The sequence below is a fragment of the Jaculus jaculus genome, chromosome 16 (genome assembly GCF_020740685.1).
Source record: "Jaculus jaculus isolate mJacJac1 chromosome 16, mJacJac1.mat.Y.cur, whole genome shotgun sequence".
Classification (NCBI taxonomy): domain Eukaryota; kingdom Metazoa; phylum Chordata; class Mammalia; order Rodentia; family Dipodidae; genus Jaculus; species Jaculus jaculus.
In genome coordinates, this window is record NC_059117.1 from 50,850,964 (window position 1) to 50,863,483 (window position 12,520).

Here is a 12,520-nt window from a genome sequence, read left to right on the forward strand (position 1 = left end):
AACTAAATAGCCTTCTGTTGTTAAGAGACGGATGGAGACTATAGTCAAGTTTTGTTTTATGTAAGAAACTTGGTTCCCCTTTTCTGATATTAAATGAAAGATGAACCAGGTGGACAGCTCAAACACTTCTGAACTGGCAAAGATAAAACTTTTTCCAATAATGGTCTTCCTTGTCACCACCTACAGACAAATTCCCTACTCAAAGTCTTCCCATGGGCATGAATAAAGGAAAGCAGGACCACTGTACCTCACGATATATTTCAGCCACTGAGCTGTGGTTTAGATTCTATATGAGGCCTCTGGAGCTCCCACTTAGAGCCCAGTGGCTGTAAGGGTGAAAAGGAAATATACTCTACTAAGCCATGTTCTTGAGTATCTTTGTGACAAACTATTTCTTAAAGTCATGTGATCTGTCTCTTATGGTTTGCCTGATTAAAATAAACTCTGTAGATACAACTTATGTCCCGTCATGCCCTATTAGCCAAAGAACAAACTTGAGCCATTGTGATGGAGGAGGAAGTGTTCTAGTGAGCTTTAGTGACTTTACATATGAATGTTTTAATCTTTTTTTTTTTTTTTTTGGTTTCCTATGAATGTTTTGATACAGGAATTTCAGGTTCCTTGTATGCCAATGTACCAACAATTTGGGGTGTTCCCAGATCCTTGTCCTATGAATTTGAAGAATGAAATCCACAGACCAGAGCATAAGGTTCAGAAAGATTTTATTATAGTTTAAAGCTTTATGAAGATGAAGAGAAGGGGGCTTAAGCCTAGAACATAAGAGAAGGATGCAAGGTGGAGCTCTTGCCCAGGGAGGCAAAGAGGTGGGGGGTGTTGGGAAGCCCACCTCAAGACTCAGGTCTGGGTTTTCATGGGGACTGGCCATGTGAGGATGATTGGGTCTGCAGGTTACTGGGGACAAAGACCAGACTTTAAAGCTTCGTCAGTAATCTTAGGTAAGAATCATAGTTTCTGTCCTGTAGGAAGGGTGTAAATTTAATCCAGAGATCTTTCCTGGAGGATGTAACATCCAGGTTTCTTCAAGCTAAGTGACATTTCCTGTTTTTAGTCATAGAATAAAAAATCATTACTTTTGGGGTTCTGTTTCCTGACTGCCTAGCCAATTTCTGTCTCCTGTCAGTTTCCTATCCCACAAGGAGTGTGCTTATGCCTAATTGTCTTGACTAAAATAAAGCAGCCAGTTCTGTGTGTATACATGTATGTGGAGGCCAGAGATTGATCTCAAGTGTCTTCCCTCTGTCAGTCTCCACCCTGTTCTTTGAAATAGGGTCCTTGCTGAACATAGAGCTCACTGATTTCATAGACTACTGAGCCAGTGAGCTCCAGGGATTTCCTGTCTTCATCTCTGAGCATTGGGACTGCAGATGTCCACTGCTTTTACACATGGGTTCTGGGATGTGAACCTAGGCTGCCATGCTTGTGTGGCAAGCACTTTACATACTAATCCATCTAACCATCACAGTAACATTCATTTTAAAAAATTACACTGCTGTCTCCCAGGAAGGAGAATTTTTCTCAGGTGCTTACATGTCACTCAAAGATGTGTGAAGTAATACTTGAAAGTGCAACTCTTCAGCTCCATCACCTGTTGGTACTTGGCCCTCCATGTGATGTCATCATCTCTTCATTTGCTGACTAGAGCTTCTTGAACACTTTCATCTCAGAGAAATATCCAAAACAGAGAGAGAATAGGGGAAGAGAGAGAGAGAGAAAGAAAGAGGGGGGGGGGGAGATCGGTCCAGTAGTATAGAACCCATCACACAGACCACCAGGCTGTGCTGCTCTTGCCCCCAATATCTCACCTGTAAAAGAGTATTTTAACTCCTCTGAGGAACTCAAGCTTTAAAAATTTTTTTTTTTTACTTTTTATTGATAACTTCCATACTTACAGACAATAAATCATGATATTTCCTTCTCCTCCCCCACTTTCCCCTTCACAACTCTGCTCTCCATCATATCCCCTCCCTCTCTCCATTAGTACCTCTTTTAATTAGATATCATCATCTTTTTCTGCTATTATGAGTGTCTTGTGTAGGTATTGTTAGGCACTGTGAAGTCATGGATATGAGGCCAATTTCTGTCTGGACAGTTGCACTGTAAGGAGTGATACCCTTCCTTTGGCTCTTACATTCTTTCTGCCACCTCTTCCGTGATGAACCCTGAACCTTGGAGGGTGTGATACAGATGTTTCAGTGCTAGACACTTCTCTGTCTCTTATCAGCACTATGTTGCCTTTTGAGTCATTCCAGTAGTCATAAGCATCTAAAAAGAGAAGCTTCTCTAGCCAGAAATAAGAGTAGCATTAGTATATGAATATGAACATTAAGTGTAGTGCTTTCAGGGCAGTTTGGTGAGAATAATGTACATATTTAGTCAGACAAGAGCAGGCTCTATACCCCTAAGGCTTATGACCTCCCCTGCCATAGACTCTTGATTATGTTTTCAGTACCAAGCATGAAATCCCTCCTATAGAATGGTCCTTCAGTCCAGTTAGAGAGCAGTTGGTTTCCCCAGAGCAGACATGCCACTATTTCACTTGTTTGGTCATTTAGCCTGTGTGGCCAAACTTGAGGCTTGCAGTGTCCATTGTTTTCACTGCTGATGCTGTCTGTCTCCCATCGGGCTGTATGCAGTGCAGCTTTTCCCAGCTTTCAGTTGGCTGGTCTATAGGGAGAAGGTTTTCTGCTCAGCACCAGCTTGATTTCTCAGTGACTTTGCCTAAGGCATGTGATGTCTTCAGTAACAGGGTCTCACCATCTGTTTCTCAAGGGAAACCAAGGGCCTTCATAATAGCCTGTAATGTTTTGGAGGCAACAGGGAACTCCTTGGCCAACAACTCACTGGAAGTATCCCATTCCTGGCACTGAGAATTTTCTAGTAATAATTTCTGGCTTCTGGATGTACCATTATTCATAAATGTAGGCTTATTCAGAATATTATTCAGAATATCTTGAATTTTGATTGACTTTCCCCTCACCCTTCTTCCCCTGGCTTTGCTTAGACAATTCCCCTCCCTGTAATCTTTTCTTCTACTTACATATATACAATACCATCCCCTTAAGTCCTTCTCTCTCCTCTCTCCCTTATAGGCTTTTCTAGCTTACTGGCCTCTGCTACTGATTTCTGGTTCCTGCTCACATACAAGTCTATACATTTGTAGCTAGGATCCACATATGAGAGAGAACATGTGATGTTTGGGTTTCTGGGCCTGGGTTACTCACTTATTATAATCCTTTCCAGATCCATCCATTTCCCTGTTAATTTCATAATTTCATTTTTCTTTACTGCTGGATAGAATTCCATTGTGTAAATGTAACACATCTTTACTATCCATTATTCTGTGGATGGACATCTAGGCTGGTTCCATTTCCTAGCCATTGTGAATATAACAGCAGTAAACATGGTTGTGTAAGTATCTCTAAGGTAGTCAGAAGAATCATTAGCATATATGCCTAGGAGTGCTATAGCTATATCATATGGTAAATCTATTTTCAGCTGTCTCAAGAACCTCCTCACTGACTTCCACAAAGGCTGTACCATATTACATTCCCACCAACAGTGTAGAAGAGTTCCCTTTTTTCTGTATCTTCACCAAGTCGTATTGTCATTTGTTTTCTTGATAGTAGCCATGCTAACAGGAATGAGATAGAATCTCAAAGTAGTTTTAATTTTCATTTCCCTGATGGCTAAGGATGTAGAACACTTTTTTTGGTTTTTGGTTTTTCAAGGTAGGGTCTCACTCTAGCCCAGGCTGACCTGGAATTCACTATGGAGTCTCAGGGTGGCCTTGAACTCACAGCAATCCTCCTACCTCTGCCTCCCGAGTGCTAGGATTAAAGGTGTGCACCACCATTCCCGGCTAGAACACTTTTTTTAGATGTTTATATGCCATCTGTATTTCATCTGATGAGAGCTCTCTATTTAGTTCCATAGCCCATTTTTTGTTTGGGTTGACTAATTTCTTATTGTTCTGGTTTTTTTTTTTTTGAGTTCTTTGTATATTCTGTATATTAATCCTCTGTCAGATGTGCAGTTAGCAAAAATTTTCTCCCATTTTGTAGGTTGTCTTTTTGCTCTATTCACAGTGTCCTTTGCTGTACAAAAGCTTTGTAATTTCATGAGATTCCAGTTGTTGATTAGTGGTTTCATTTTCTGAGTAATTGGGGTTACATTCAGAAAGTCATTGCCTATGCCAATATGTTGAATGGTTTTCCCTACCTACTCCTCTAGCAATTTCAGAGTTTCAGGTCCCTGATCTACTTGGACTTTATTCTTGTGCATTGAGAAATACAAGGATCTATTCTCATCCTTCTACATATAGATATCCAGTTTTCCCAGCACTACTTGTGGAAGAGGCTATATATTCTCCAATGAGTATTTTTGTCACAAATCAGATGGTTGTAGCTGCCTGGATTAACATCTGAGTCCTCTATTCTGTCCCACTGATCTACATTCTGTCTTTGTGTCAGTACCATGCTGTTTTTGTTATGATGGCTTTGTAATACAGCTTAAAATCAGGTATAGTGATACCATCAGCCTTATATTTGTTGCTAAAATTGTTTTGGCTATTTGAGGTTTTTTGTACTTCCAAATTAATGTTAAGATTGTTTTCTTCATTTCTTTAAAGAATGCCATTGGAATTTTAATGGGGATTGCATTAAATGGGTAAATTGATTTTGGTAAATTGACATTTTCACAATATTGATTCTTCCAATCCAAGAACATGGGATGTCTTTCCATTTCCTTTTGTCTTCTGCAATTTCTCACTTGAGTGTTTCAATGTTCTCATTGTAGAGATTCTTCACTTCCTTGGTTAATTATTTTACTTTATTTTTTTGAGGCAATTGTGAGTTGGCAAGATTCCCTGATTTCATCCTCTGCATTTTTGTTGTTAGTGTATAGGAAAGATACTGATTTCTATGTGTTATTATGTGCTATTTATATGTGTTTTTACATTGATAAAAGTGTTTATCAGTTCTAACAGTGTGCTGGTAGAGGTTTTTGGGACCTTTATGTATAGAATCATATTATCTGCAAATAATGATAATTTGTTCTCTTTCTTTTCAATTTGCATTCATTTTCTGAGTGTCTTTTGCCTTATTACTATAGCTAAGACTATAGTAAATAAAAGTGAGGACAGTGGACACCCTTGTTCTGTTCCTGACTTTAGTGGAAAAGCTCCAAGATTTTCCCCATTTGGTATTATGTTGGCTGTAGGTCATAAATAGATTTTATTATGTTGAGATATGTTCCTTCTATTCCCAATTTCTGTAAAACTTTTGCCATGAAAGGATGTCAGATTTGTTGAATGCCTTTTCTGTATCTATTGAGATGATCATGTGATTTTTGTCCTTCACATCATTTATATGATGTATTATGTTTACCAATTTGTGTATGTTGAACCATCCCTGAATCTCTGGGATAAAGCCTACTTGGTCTGGGCGAATAATATTTGATATATTCTTGTATTGTTTGCCAATATTTTGTTCAGAATTTTTGTATGTATGTTCATGAGGGAGACTGGTCTGTAATTTTCTTTTTTTGTTTTGTTTCTATCTGGTTTTGGTATGAGGGTGATCCTGGTTTCATAGAAGGAGTTTGGTAGAATTCCTTCCTTTTCAATTTTATGGAAAAGTTTGAGAAGCAGAGGTGTTAGTTCTTCCATAAAAGTCTGGTAAAATTCACCAGTGAATCCATCTGGGCCTGGACGTTTTTTAGTTGGGAGACTATTTTTAACTGCTTGGATCTCCATACTTGTTATAGGTCTATCTAAATGATTTAACTCATCTTGATTTAATTTTGGTAGGTCATATGAATCAAGGAAATCATCCATTTCTTTCAGACTTTCAAACTTAGAGGCATACATATTCTTAAAGTATATTCCTATGATTTTCTAAATTTCTTTGGTGTCTGTTGTAATGGTGCTTTTTCATCTCTAATTTTATAATTTAGTCTCATCTATCTTTCTTCTGGTCATATTTGCTAAGGGTTTATCAATCTTGTTTATCCTTTCAGAGAACCAACCCTTTCTTTCATTGATCCTTTGGTTTTTGTTTTTGTTTCTATTTCATTAATTTCTGCCCTACTCTTTTATTATTTCTTTCCATCTACTGATTTCTGGTTTGCCTTGTTCTTTTTTTTCCAAGGCTTTAAGGTGAAGCATTAGGTAGTTACTTGAGACCTTTCTAATTTTTTAATATAGGCACTTAGAGCTATAAATTTCCCTCTTAGGACTGCCTTCATTGTGTCCCCCAGGTTTTGGTATGTTGTATTATCATCATCACTTGATTCTATGAATTTATTGATTTCCTTTTTGACTTCTTCAATGACCCATTCATCATTCAATAGTGTACTATTTAGTCTTCATGAATTTCTGTTTGCTCTGTAGCTTTTCTTGTTGCTTCTTTAATTCCTTTGGTTTCTTCTTTGATTTCTTTGAGTATAGATAAAATAATTTTTTTGAACTCTTTGTCAGGCATTTAATCTAAAAACATCTCATTGGTGATCATTTCTGGTGGATTTATAATTTTTGGTGGGATTGCATTGTCTTTATTCTTTGTGTTTCTTGTGTTATAATGTAATGATTTTTGCATCCTGAATTGATTTGATGCTTGTGTTTTCTACTTCTATGCAGTGTTCTTAGATGTGGTGATACACCCTTATACACTTTCAGGATATGAGTTTAAGTTGCCATGTGTATCTCTTTTACCCCAAGCCAACCACAGAAGTAATCCTAGGTATTGAGTTTGCTTGCTAAGCAAGTATTCCAGTGGACTGGATGGAACAATTTTAATGGCAAATTCTAAACTTCAGCTGAGTAACATACACATTCAATAAAAACCAGCAAGAAGTATGCAATTGTGGGCATTGAAACAGATAGTATTGGGCTGGAGAGATGGCTTAGTGGTTAAGTGCTTGCCTGTGAAACCTAAGGACCCTGGTTTGAGGCTTGATTCCCCAGGATGCACATTATCCAAATGCACAAGGGGGCGCACATGTCTGGAGTTCATTTGCAGTGGCTGGAGTCCCTGGCATGTCCATTCTCTTTCTATCTGCCTTTCTGTCTCTGTCTGTCACTCTAAATAAATAAATAAAACTAAACAAACAAAACAACAACAACAACAACAAAAACCATATAGCCTTTTAAAGCCAAAAGGGTGTGTGTTGCTCTACACTCTTAATATTGTCATCTGGGAGGTAGAGAATTCTGTTCTCATTTAGGTCCCAGGTCAGCCTGGATCTGAATCAGACCCTGCCCCCAATAATGACAGAAGCAAAAGACAAAGGCCCTATAAATATGAAAGCATCAAAGGCAATAATGTTCAACCCCCAAATACAGCTTATTTCAAAATGGTAAAGCCAACCAAGCATATGCAACCCATAACCTTCCCTGACATAGAACGAGAGATTAGCACTTCCAGTGCAGGCCTGCAGGCCTATGTATTTTTTTTTTTTTTTTTGTCTGACGGTCTTGTTACTTTTTGGGGTGGCTTTCAACCTCACCAATTAGAGTCATCCCCCCCCATCTCTCCGTGTTGTGTTGTAGAGCTGGAGTTCTGATCAGCTGTGCTGGATGCACTGCCACTGGGCTCTGAATGCTGGAGGTTCACTGTTTTTATGGTTGGGGGATGGGATAGTGCAGGAAGCCTGGAGTTGGTCATGCAGTCCTGCCTGTATACCTTTCAATAGCTTCATAGTTGATCTCAGCTGTCTTGTCTCTGACTTCTCGATTTTGCAAGGAGCTTGATGAGGTCAGAAAACCCTCTTGTTTGGTTTCTGCTGCTGCTGCTCAGCCTTCTTGCCAGGCAGTGCTGGGAGGGTGCATGAATCACATGGATTGGTGGGGCATAAGCGCCTCAGTGGGATTCTGGCTGTTTTCCTCCTTTCTGGTGGACCTTGGTCTCTCTTGCTTGTCTGCAGTGTCTAAGAATCACCTATACTCCTGCACTTTTCAGAAGAAGTGTGTATTTTGCTGTGGTTTTGCTTAACTCCTCTTTAGGCTGGTTTGGCATGGTACCTATGCTTCCATCTTAACCAGATGTCCAGGAACTCAAGCTTTAAGCAGAGACTGGACTAGGCAATCTTCTGGATAATAGGTGTGCAACACTTTTCTTTATTCATACATTCCCAACTCCTGAAACCTAGAGAGATTTCTTCATGGCATACCCATGCATTTGAATCCTTTTTGTTCCTAGCATTTATATTCTTTTCTAGAATAGCATCTCCATGCAAATGGACACCTCTGGGGCTGTCTTGATTGTCATGCACAGGTACTAAACAAGATTGGCCCTTCTGTGAGCTTAGTCTCACGTTGGGCCTTGGATTGGTCAGAGTTCCTAGTAGTAGACAAAAGAACCCATTCCAATTAGTAAACACAGAAAGGGACATATGAACAGATACTATGGAGTCAGTAGTCTACTTTTCCAGATCTCAAGGCTGTGAGGAAAGCTTCAAGAAGAACATGGAGACAAGATATCTGCTCTTAGCTTTCAGAAAGATGCTGTCAATCATGGATTGGAAAGTCTTCTGCTGCAGCCAAAGCTCACATACCTGGCTCCTCCTGCTAATGGTAAAGTCCTGTTCTGTACCATCAAATGTATGTCTCATCCACAGTATGCTTCCTTTCACAGCTTCCTTTCATTCTCCCATGGAATCTCTGATTGGTGCAATAGAGGCTGAGTCTTTTCTTTTCTTTTTTTCCCATAATTGCAGAGTTCTGGGACATGTGATGCTTGGAATATCAAACCTGGGCACTGATACAGTTTGAGAGGAAATTCAGATGACATTAAAATATATCTGCTATAGAACATAAATAATCTTACAACAGTCTGGGACTTGTGGTGTAGGACTGTAAACTTGGCAGCCTAGAATGTGGAGGCAGTAGTATCCCAGGTTCAAGGCCAGCCTGGGTAACTTAATGAGATCCTGTTTCAAAATTTGAAAAAGTAAGGAGAGGATCTGGAGAGATGACTTCCCCATATAAAGCCAGATGCACGAAGTGGTGCATATGTCAGGAAATTGTTTGTAGTGGCAAGAGGACCTGGTATATCTACACTTTCTCTTTCTCAAGTTAATTAATTAATAATTTTTTTAAGTTAAAAGAAGGCTGAGGGATATAGTTCAAGGGTAGAGCTGTTTTTAAAAAATATTTTTATTTTTATTTATTTATTTATTAGACAGAGAAAGAGGGAGAGAATGAAAGAGAGGAGAGAATGGGTGCACCAGGGCCTCCAGCCACTGCAAATGAACTCCAGACACATGTGCCCCCTTGTGCATCTGGCTAACCTGGGTCCTGGGGAATTGAACCTGGGTCCTTTGGCTTGCAGGCAAATGCCTTAACTGCTAAGCCATCCCTCCAGCCCAAGGGTAGAGCTCTTTCCTAGTATGTGCAAGGCCTTAAACTCAATCCCAAGTACCATTGAAATGAATGAATGAATGAATAAATAAGTAAATAAATAATTTGAAGCAAGTCTGACTAACAGTAATGAAAGCTAATATACCCATAGTAATTAGCACTTAGTAGTGGTATGAAGTACTAGACACAGTGATAAATGCTTTATCATTATTCAATTATTCATTATTCATTATTCAATTTAATTCTCAAATTGATTCTGAAAGTTGATGTTTTAAAATTTATTTTAAGGAGTAGAAGGAACTAAAACTCATTAAGAATGTTCCAAAGTCAAGAAACTAGTAACCGGTAGAAACTAAATTTTAAGCCAGGTCCAGCTTTCTTTGAAGAGAGTATTTTCATGTGCAGGTCACTGGCAAACAGTCTCTTTAGAACATATGAATCTAATAATATGTGTGGTTTACTAGACACAAGCATTTTGCTCTTCAGTACTGTACTAGAAGAATAGCTGAGTAGTTTTATGTTCTTTCTGTATTTTATTAAAGTAGTTAACTAGATGAATTTGCCATTTTCAAAGCCAGACATTCAAGATTTCTTTTTTAGTGGATTTTGGAGATTTTATAGCTTCCCTTTCACTTATCCTCCATTATCTCTGGGTTATTGTTGTTTTCTATTGGGCTATCTAAGAAGCCTTCAATTCTCCTGGTTTGAAAAATCAATGCCCCCCCCCCCACCACCACAGGCTGTGGATTACATTCTTGGTATTATTTTTAGAAGTGGGGGAAACATAGGAGATGTAGATGAGAAGGAGGTGGTAAGTTACTGGGGTTGTACTTCTAAAGCTGTACCTGGCCCCCAGTCTCATCCTCTATCTGTTCCTTCACTCCATGAGGTGAAATTCTTTGCTAGGTCATACCTTCCCTGCTGTGATGGACTGAAGCCCACACCCAAACTGTGAGCCCAAATAAATCTACTCTTCCCTTATGTTGTGTGTGTCAGGCATCTTGTCACAGCTATGTCAAATCTGACTAACATGCAAATCAAATGCAGCCTGTTGAAGTGTGAGGAGAAAATGCAAAGCTCTCAACTTTGTCATTGTTGACTGTTAAGACTATATATTTGAACAATGGTGATTATCAGATATGCCTTCTACATGTGTCTTCTTCTAGGCCTTTTGTTGTCTTCTGGTCTCTGAGGAAAAATATTAATTCTAGTGGAATTTAGCTCATCAAATTTTTTCTTGAGTGTTGTCTCTAAAAGGCATTAGGAATATAAGATCATCGAGGTTTTCTTCTCTTTTATCTCCTAGGAGATTTATAGGTTTGTGTTGAATTTTTATGTTTGTGATCCATTGGGGGTAATTTTTGTGGAAAATGTAAAAACTATATACAGATCCTTTCTTCCTTCCTTTGTTCCTTCCTTTCCCCCTTTCTCCCTCTCTCCTTCCTTCCTTTCTTCCTTTTTTGCTTTTTCTTCTTCCTCTCCCTTCCCTGCCCTTCCTTCTTTCCCCTCCTTCCCTCCTCCTCTTTACTTCCTCCCCCTCTTCTTCTCTGGGTGTGGAGATCCAGACATTTCAAGATCATTTAATGAGAAATTTGTTTTCCCATTTTATTACCATTATTCCTTGTCAAATATCATTATCTTTATGTGGGTTTGTATTAGTCAGGGTTCTCTAGAGGAACAGAATTACTAGAATGAATTATTTTATAAAGGGAATTTATTGGATCAGTTTACAGTAGTCCAATAGCAGTTGCAGGCCTGAGAATCACTGAACCTGGTAGCTGCTCAGTCCACGTGGCCAGATGCCTCAGCAGTCCTGACCCGGCACTGCAGATGGTGCCGGAAAGCCTGGAGGCTTCCTGAGGAGCCGCTGGGTTTCGATCCATGTGGGTCTTCAGTTAATGTTGGTCTTTAGTCCGTACTGGTCTTCAATCCACGCTAGAAGGTAGGGAGCAGCTCCAGCAGCCAAGTGGAAGGAAGGAAGGAAAAGGGAACTCTTCTACCCAGAGCTTCCTTATATCAAGTCCCTCTCTGAGCGGGGCCGCCCACTCTGGAGGAAGGGCTCACCCTGGGAGAAAGACCTCCTCCTTTAGTTGATCCTTCCTAGAAGCAGCCTGTGGATTACTAAACAGATCAAGTTGACAACACCTTAACTATCACAGGGTTTATTTCTGAATTTTATTTCTTTTTTTTTTTTGAGGTAGTGTTTCACTTTGGTCTAGATTGACCTGGAATTAGCTAATGTAGTCTCAGGGTGGCCTTGAGCTTTCAATGGTCTTCCAACCTCTGCCTCCCGAGTGCTGGGATTAAGGGTGTGCACCACCATGCCTGGCATATTTCTGAATTTTCTATTCTACTTCTTTAGCCCATTCATCTATATTCCTTACTTATATCAACTGATTTTATTATTAAACCTTTCTTTCCATAGCAAGTCTTGAAGTTCAATATTTTTAGTCCCCTGATGTTACTTTTCCCCATATTGTGTGCTCCATTTCTTTTGCCTTTCTGTATAAATATTAGAATCAGCTAGTTAATCCCCACAAAGTCACCTCCTGAGATTTCAATTGGGAATGAAAATTGAAAGAATTGGTATCTTACATATTATAGAGTCTTCCTGTTCATATATAGAAGGTGTTTTATCAACCAATTCTCACATTTATACACACACAATAATGTTATCTGTGATAGGGTACTTCCCACTTTACTTCTCTTTCAATATTTCTTTCTTCACCTTCTCATCTTTCTGTGTTAGCTAAGAATTCCAGTTCAATGATGAAAAGCAGTGGTGGAAAGGGATACTCTGGTCTTCAAGGCAAGGATTAGGATTAAGTCTAGGCTAGGGTTAGGGTAATAGTAAGGGTTAGGGTATTTTAGACTTAGTGTCTTGATTAGTGGTAAGGGTTAATGCTAGGGTTAGGGTAGCTTACAGTTAGTGTCATGAATAAGGTTAGGTTTATGGTTGGTTAGGGTTAGGATTAATGCTAGGGTCTAAGATAGTTTGGAGTTAATGTCATGATTAAGGTTTGGTTTAGGGTTGTATGCTGATTTGATTCAGGTGTCCACCATAAACTTAAATGCCCTGAATGCTAGGTTCCTAGCTGATGGAGATTTGGGAATTAATGCCTCCTGAAGGCAGTATATTGTTGG